Source organism: Etheostoma spectabile, chromosome 14, assembly GCF_008692095.1.
Source record: "Etheostoma spectabile isolate EspeVRDwgs_2016 chromosome 14, UIUC_Espe_1.0, whole genome shotgun sequence".
Lineage (NCBI taxonomy): Eukaryota > Metazoa > Chordata > Actinopteri > Perciformes > Percidae > Etheostoma > Etheostoma spectabile.
In genome coordinates, this window is record NC_045746.1 from 7289422 (window position 1) to 7297123 (window position 7702).

At 40.2% G+C, this 7702-nt stretch overlaps 2 pseudogenes; both read left to right on the top strand.

Annotated features, from left to right (window-relative positions):
- The first annotated feature begins 1273 nt into the window (after positions 1 to 1273).
- On the top strand, positions 1274 to 4519 carry LOC116701990 (stonustoxin subunit beta-like; annotated as a pseudogene).
- Positions 4520 to 4644: 125 nt separating this feature from the next.
- LOC116701991 (neoverrucotoxin subunit beta-like) lies at positions 4645 to 5440 on the top strand (annotated as a pseudogene).
- Positions 5441 to 7702: the final 2262 nt, after the last annotated feature.

A 7702-nucleotide genomic window follows, 5' to 3' on the forward strand; every position in this document is an offset into this window, starting at 1 on the left:
GCATCTGCGACTGCAGCAATCTGTCCATGTTCAAATCACATGTCAAAATTCTGCTTTAATGTTGGAGAAATGTATGGGGATTGAAGAGTGTGCCATTTTTAGTACGTGGATTTCTTTTAAAAAAACTGTAAAGTGTTGCCTCAAGGGCTTTACAGCATACAACACCCCCACGTCACACTGCTACATTGATCCTTTTAAAGATATGTAACCAGGGACATTTGTGCTTAACTTGGAGGAGAAACATGTGAAGAATGTCGAAAGGCAAGAAACGGTTGGCCACTGGGGATATTAAAAATCATCTGATGTCATGCAGACCTGAAGCCAAGACTAAGATGGCGGAACTCAGCTCAATCTGATAAGCAGCAGTCTCACAACATAACGATAGACACTGATAATTGTTTTTGCGGCACTAACAAAGATTTCTGGGAACTTCGCTGTTTAACCACTTCAAGATAAAGCGGCGGGTAGGGAGCCTTGAAGCAGCCGAGAAACAGGGTGCTGATCTACCAACTAGCAAGAAGGAGGTGGACCTGCTCCGGGAAAAGATAGAGATCATGTACAATAGTTCTAGATGCAATCATTTTCGTTTTGTATTACTGAGGGCAAAGAAGGAGGAGATGCAGTAAAGTTTTGGCGTTGATTCGGGATTTGCTGGAGATAGAGGGAAAGTGCGAGATGGAACATCCACACAGACTGGCCAGCCAGCAGCCCGGGGCGGGAGAGAGAACCAGGTGCCTACTGGCAACGTTTTTAAGATGTTGGCGATGATGGTGCAAGGGCAAGCTGACTTGGCAAAATAATAACAAAATACTCTTTCCGTATGAAAAACTGCATGAGTGTGAGATTTTAAGATTTAGAGTGCTGTCCCCTGCCAAACTGAAGCACGACATCAAGGGTGGAGTTAAGACATCTGAATGGCCCCAACAGGCCATGGACTTTTTAGACATGATGGAGTGAGCAGCTGGCCAGGGTGGTCCAATGATATGCAGTCTTGTGCTCAATGTGAGACCAGCTCTTCTGCTTAGTGTTTCATTTACTTTTTTTCGTTTTCCCCTTGTGCTGACAGGCAATAATACGGCTGTGTATTTAAGCCACTCCATTGCAAGGCGACATCATGGCAACCCTGATGGGCTCTCCCAAGGCCCATGTGCAGCATTGGAGTGTTGCTAATGCCTGTGGCAAGAAGCACAGGACCAAATAGTGATAACAGTGCTGGGGCTGTCAGTGATGAGGAAGGGTGGCTCCACTGCAGCAGAACTTGGTGGGGCCCCCTATGGACCGAGTGGAAGTAGATGTCCTGGGGCCCTTCACCGTCACAGAGTCTGGCACCCGTTACATCATAGTGGCTATGAACGTCACAAAGTGGTCTGAGGCGTATGCGGGGCCAAATCAGCGCAGCACCACGACAGCGGAGAACCTGGTTGAGACTGGATATACAGTCTATGATCTCAGTAAGCTAGTAAGAGTACACAACAGACAACTTCTATGTAGGCTATTTCAAAATAAAAGCATGTGACGGTTTGCAGTAAAACTAAATTATTGTTAAATAAAGATGTTTACCTTTTCAAACATCAGCTGTAAAGCAAGTACTGTAAGTAATGTAAATAGTGAGTTTTAATCACACTATAATTGACCATTTCCTTTAAAGTACCTTTAGTTTTAAACTAAACAACATACATTTCTTATTCAAGTGCTTTAAACAAACATTTTACAACAATGTTGTACTTATTTAATTGAGTATTTTCATTCTCCTACTTGCATATTGTGTGTTTTACTTATGTATTTTTATAGCTGTACTTACTTTGCATATTCCTTTTAATTATACAAAATGTTATGAATAATCTGTGATGTATTAAAGTGGAGGAGACTTCATTGATCCGGTGGTGAAATTCACAAGCTAGCTGTGCCGCTGTTATTTTGTTGAAAGTAACTCAAAGTAATGCAAAAGCATTGTAACACATTACAATTCAGAGACAGTATTATTGTAATATGACCAACTCTCAAATGACAGGAACTAGTAATCTATAATGTATTACATTTTGGAAGTAACTTGCCCAACACTGTTCATAAATGAGACCCCAGGTCATGTTAAGTTCTTCAGAGTCATATTTCCTAGTAGTGTGTCTTCTGCTTTTCCATTGAAACAGTGATCAATGCAAGTTTAAGATCATAAGTAACTAACACTGTGGATATAATATTAACAGTCAATGTTAATAAAATTCAGTAAAAACATTACATGATACACCACTGGATTGATGGAATATTCTTTTCATGCACACTGCCATGTATAAAGGAAAGTATTAGTATTGGTGACAGTTGAGCGTCTGTTGAAGAATGGACAATTAAGTGTGTATGTTTAGATCTGCAGTGACTGAAGAACATTATTAACGTTAATAATTGTAAATGGCCAGGTAAACATGTTATGTTTTATTTCACTTCAGCATTTAGAACAAGTTGGCAAAGTGGGATGCTGAAGATCAATTGGCCAAGTTTATATGACATGTTTAAGTGTATGCATGTTTGGAGGCGTGTCATGGTAGAAGTGAGTAGAAGACCGTATCTGACAGGATAAAGGTAATCTTTATCACACTGGAAGATGCAGTCCATTCAAATGATATATGCAGCTTCATCAGGTGAGGATAAACTGGGTGCACAGAGACAGATTTAGAAAAACAGATTTAGACTTTTACTGGTAGACAAGAGTCTACAAGGAAATGCTTTATATCTATTCACAGTAGACTGCCAGTCTTTCTGTCTCTTACCTCTCTACACATGTCTTTAGAGGGCACATTAGGTATTGAAGGTTGTGTTCATTTTTTTCACCAGGTTGGAGAAATGGCCTCAGATATAATGTATACATTGCGGCCCTGGGTCGACCTATCACGCTGGGAATGCTCTATGATGCTCGGAAAGATGAAGTGATGCCGGGCAAGTGATGAATACCTTCTTATTAAAACATATTTCTGGATACAGCCTGTCTGCTCAGAGGAACTCTAAAACCTTTTTATGACGCAGTAACACTATTTTAACTTCACCTCTTTAACAATCATACGCACTTAGCACCATTAGTTAAGTGTGCCCTGCTCTTAAACCTGGATTATAATGGGCTCAAAATAGAGGCTCTAGACAGAAACACGTTCAATTGATCATTTATCAGAGGTTAGATAGAGATATTGGTCTATAGTTGTTGTTTTTATTACCACCTTTATATTGCGTTGGAAAATATATCAGTATAAGGTCAAATAAATTGATATACAGCCCAGCCTAGGACACATCATAAAAGGTTACTTTTATGCTTTATGGCTTAAATAGACAGGTGTTAAAACAGAATGTTCCAGACATTTGGTGAATGTAGGAATATTCAGACAGACCGCATGAGTAAAAAGAGAAAAATTGTGTTTGTTGAACATTAAAACAAGAAAACATGTTACAGTAGAAAACATAAACTACAAGCATGAACCTGAAATGGCCATTACATGACCCCTTTGACAAAATGGTTTTCCTGCTTTGTCAGATAACTGATGGTTTTTCAATTCTTTCCCCAGGTTTGACATTGTGGGATGATGAAACTCTACAGGAGAAGATAACTGAAAGCTCTCAGCACAGCAGTGCATTTTGACATTTCTGCATCTGACTCCACTGAATCCTAGTGAACTCTGCTGGATGCTAAAGCTTCCTTGAAGGCAAATCTGCCAAGATGCTGAGTGATCATCATAAGTTCAATGAGCAGAGCAGAGTAACATGTCAGTTAAAGCTACCACCCACCTTAAGCAGTTGCCAATGATTGACCTAACCATGGACACCCAACAGATGGACGTCATTAAGAAGGGCTTCGCAACACATGTAGGCATTCTTTATGGGGCAAATGCTTTCTTTGTGTTTGACAGTGAAAAGTTAGAGGCCAGCAGCGTTTACGACAGCCAGGACAGCATGCACGCTGTGATGAAGAATATCCCTTCATTTAATACTGAGGGGGAAGTTCAGCTCAAGCTGACTGATGACAAAAAAGCTCTGACTGAGAAATAAACCCTGCCACATTTGAAGATGCAGTGAAGACCTACATTCAAATTCCAAAACTACCAGGAAAAGTTGGAGAAAATGCCGTTCCAATTGGTCTGGCTGATGCTACTGAATAATTTGGACTTCAAAGCTGCTGAACTGAAGAGAGAGATCAGCATTGGACTAGTAAGGAAGGATACTTTTGAAGATTTAAGGGAAGTAGAAATGAGATGCTACGATTCTCTAGAAGACACAGTGGTCAAGAACCTTCCCCAGATTCAAGAAGAATTTAAGAGTTTTCAAAAAACTGTGTGATTATTATGAATCTCCATTGTGAACCTGCAGCAGATAATGGCAGAGAAACTTCCCTCTATCTGTAGACAGAGACAAGTCACCATTCAGTCATGAAAATCTAAACAAGGGGCTGTATCATAAAGAGAGAGAAATCAACGTCATCAGATCCTGTGTAGATGCCATGGAGGGAACAAAGATCCCCTGGACAGGGAGGTTCTTGCTCTAGGTGTAATGCTCTGTGCTTTATTTCCACCTCCATGAAAAGGGTGATACCAACCTTGATGTGATGGCCAACAACTTGGACTTACCAATTAAGACCAGTGGTACCACTCAGATGAAGTTTTAACTAAAATGAGAAAAAAAACTAAGTCTTGCCATCACTTTGCCAAATCACAGAAGAACAACAGCCGATTATGTGTCTTCATAGCAGTCATTGCAAATGAGAAATACACAGGGGAAACCATCTACTATTACAAGAACAGCATTCTGGTCACTGAACACAAAGCTTGAACTTCCTCCTGTGGAGATCATCACAGACAGAAGAGATCTGATCCGGCGAGAGTCATTTTCCATATTATGTATGAATATCTTTGTCTCAGAATATCAGAATGACAAACAAAAACATTTTGTTTTGTTCTTTCCATCAGATGCCTGTGATCTGAACCTGGACCCAGACACTGCAATACCCTACCTCACTCTGTCTGAGGGAAATAAGAAGGCAACTTTACACATCCTGATCACCCAAAGAGGTTTGATACATGGCATCAGGTGTTGTGCAAAGAGAGCTTATGTAATTTGGGTGTCATTACTGGGAGGTAGAGTGGAGTGTTAATGTCCCTGAATCTGTTTATGTTGCTGTTGCATACAGTCAAACTGACAGAAAAGCAGACAGTTTGGACGTATTACCCCATTGCGGCCATTTGGCAAATATGCTGATTCTTAATATCACTTTCTTATTACATGGCATAATGGTAAGGTGTGGGACACTTTACCCTGTGGCTGCAACAGAGTTAGGGTGTATCTGGACTGGCCTGATGGCAATATGTCCGTCTACAGAATCTCTTCTAACACTCCCTTTCTAGCAGTGAATTTAAAGGTGAAGCCAGGCAATGGACGACAATCACAGCCATCTGTTTTCCTCTCTTAGGACTATTTATAGGTGGCTCACACCATGTCGAAGAGAACATCAAAAGAAAAGTGGAAGAGATTATGTGTGTCGAAGATAAGACAAATAGATATATGGCTGAAGAGTTACTGCCATGCTCCCTCAGTGTCTGCCTAATGTCAGAGTAAGAGCATATCTAAGTGTTGTCCTCTATTTTAACCGCTCATTAAGCAACAAAGGGCTCAGGACTGGGAGAGTTCACTCCTCAGTATCCACAAAGCCAACTCATAAATGATGCGCAACCACAACCGCAGCCACTGTGTAGCTCTCTAAAGTTTCACTGCACATCATTATCGCTGACTGCAGGCGAATCCCGCAGTGACATCCTGTGGATGTTGCCTAGTTAAGCACAGTCATACACAGTTGGGCATATACGGAGGCCTGTCTTGGGGAACCTAGTTTGTGTGGATGACAATATATGCACTCCTGTGTAACATCGCAGTTGTGTTGTATAGCCTGTCTGTGAACATCAAGACACTGAGGCATCACACTGAGGAAGCTTGTATGAATTGTAAGAAATGCAACATTGCTACTACTACTACTACTGTGCTCTATAGCGAGAGATTATAATTCTGCTGATGTGCAAGCAAACATCAAATACTGTGATACACGAGTATTAAAGTAACTTGGCACTAAATCTTCCTCGACTCTAAGCTCAATATCTTTGCTCCTTAATTTACCAATGTAAGGTAAGTGAAGGGGTTGAGCTGATATTTCCTCCTGTTCAGCAGTTTTATTTGTATTTTTCACTCTTCATGCAGTTTGCTCTGCATGCAGAAGCTAGGGGGAAAGGTACTTTGAAAACTGTCATTGTGAGGGGATCTCTGATCTATCCAACTCAAATAATTCACAGTACAACCGAGTGAAATCTGTGTTCTTATTCAACAGTTCTTCGTTTTCAGGTGAGATTTAGACCTTATATGAAGCACTTGAACATCATTTTACTTGCTTTCATAGATAAGATAGATAGATAGATAGATGGATAGATGGATATTTATTGATCCCAAAAATGGGAAATTATGGTGCAGCAGCAAAATCAGTCACACTGCAAACAATATAAATATAATTGAAATATATATACAATACATATATACAATGTATATTAAATAAAAATAATAATTAGAAGAAGAATAAAATAAGAGAACAAATATTTGAATATGTACAGGATGGGAATACAAAAATGTGCAACTGCGTAAATAGTATGCTAAAACGTAAATCAACCAATTGTGCAGGTTGCACTTAGTGCAGTAATGTGGTGTCTCAGAGTCTTATCTAGCACATGAGTTTATAAGTTCTAGCACATAAGTTCATAAATTACACAAAAGTTAATCTGGATCAATGGAAGTACATCACCTTCTGTTCTCTTTGTGTTTCTGTTGCGATTATGTGACAACGTTATTACTTTTACAATAACCAAAGTGTCTGCAGCAGCATATTGCAAAGCAATGGTAAGCAGGAGAAGGAAACTGTTAAACTCTTAAACCAAGAATGGAAAACCAGTGTTGACCGAATCTCCCCAACCCCTTTTTGAATTCACACTGGTTTCACCTAGGCTTTGCTTCTTTGTCACTGCAAAGCATTGTTGACGCTACAGCAAGCTGATGCCCCTCTGTCTCCATTCCGTTTATAACTGTTTCCCGAGGTTTCTCGCCTCGCAGATTTCCGTGGATCGTGGACCCTGCTACTGCTACTTCTGTCATTTCTAGTCATAGTTCTATTATCTTTACTTGTTACAGTAATTGTTACTGTTCATCATACCAACTTCTATAATTATTATTATTACGTCCTGCTACGTCCTGCTGTGCCTTGTAATGCCGCACAGCGTCCTGCTATGCCATGAACTACTACAAAGAACTGCTACAAACTACTAATTTTTTCTATTTTTGTTATTGCCACGCTTCATTCTAACCCCTACCGGCCCGTCAGACACCGCCTACCAAGAGCCTGGGTCTGACCCAGGTTTCTGCCTAAAAGGAAGTTTTTCCTCGCCACTGTTGCACTGTTGCTTGCTCTGGAGGAAACTACTAGAACTGTTGGGTCCTTGTAAATTCTGGAGTGTGGTCTATCTGTAAAGTGTCTTGAGATAACTCTTGTTATGAATTGATACTATAAATAAAATTGAATTGAATTGAATTGAATTATGAATCATATTTCTCTATATCTGTATCAGTGTCTCTGTAGCCCAACCGGCAGCATCAGATATCCTCCTACCAAGAGTCTGGGTCTGTCCGAGGTTTCTGCCTG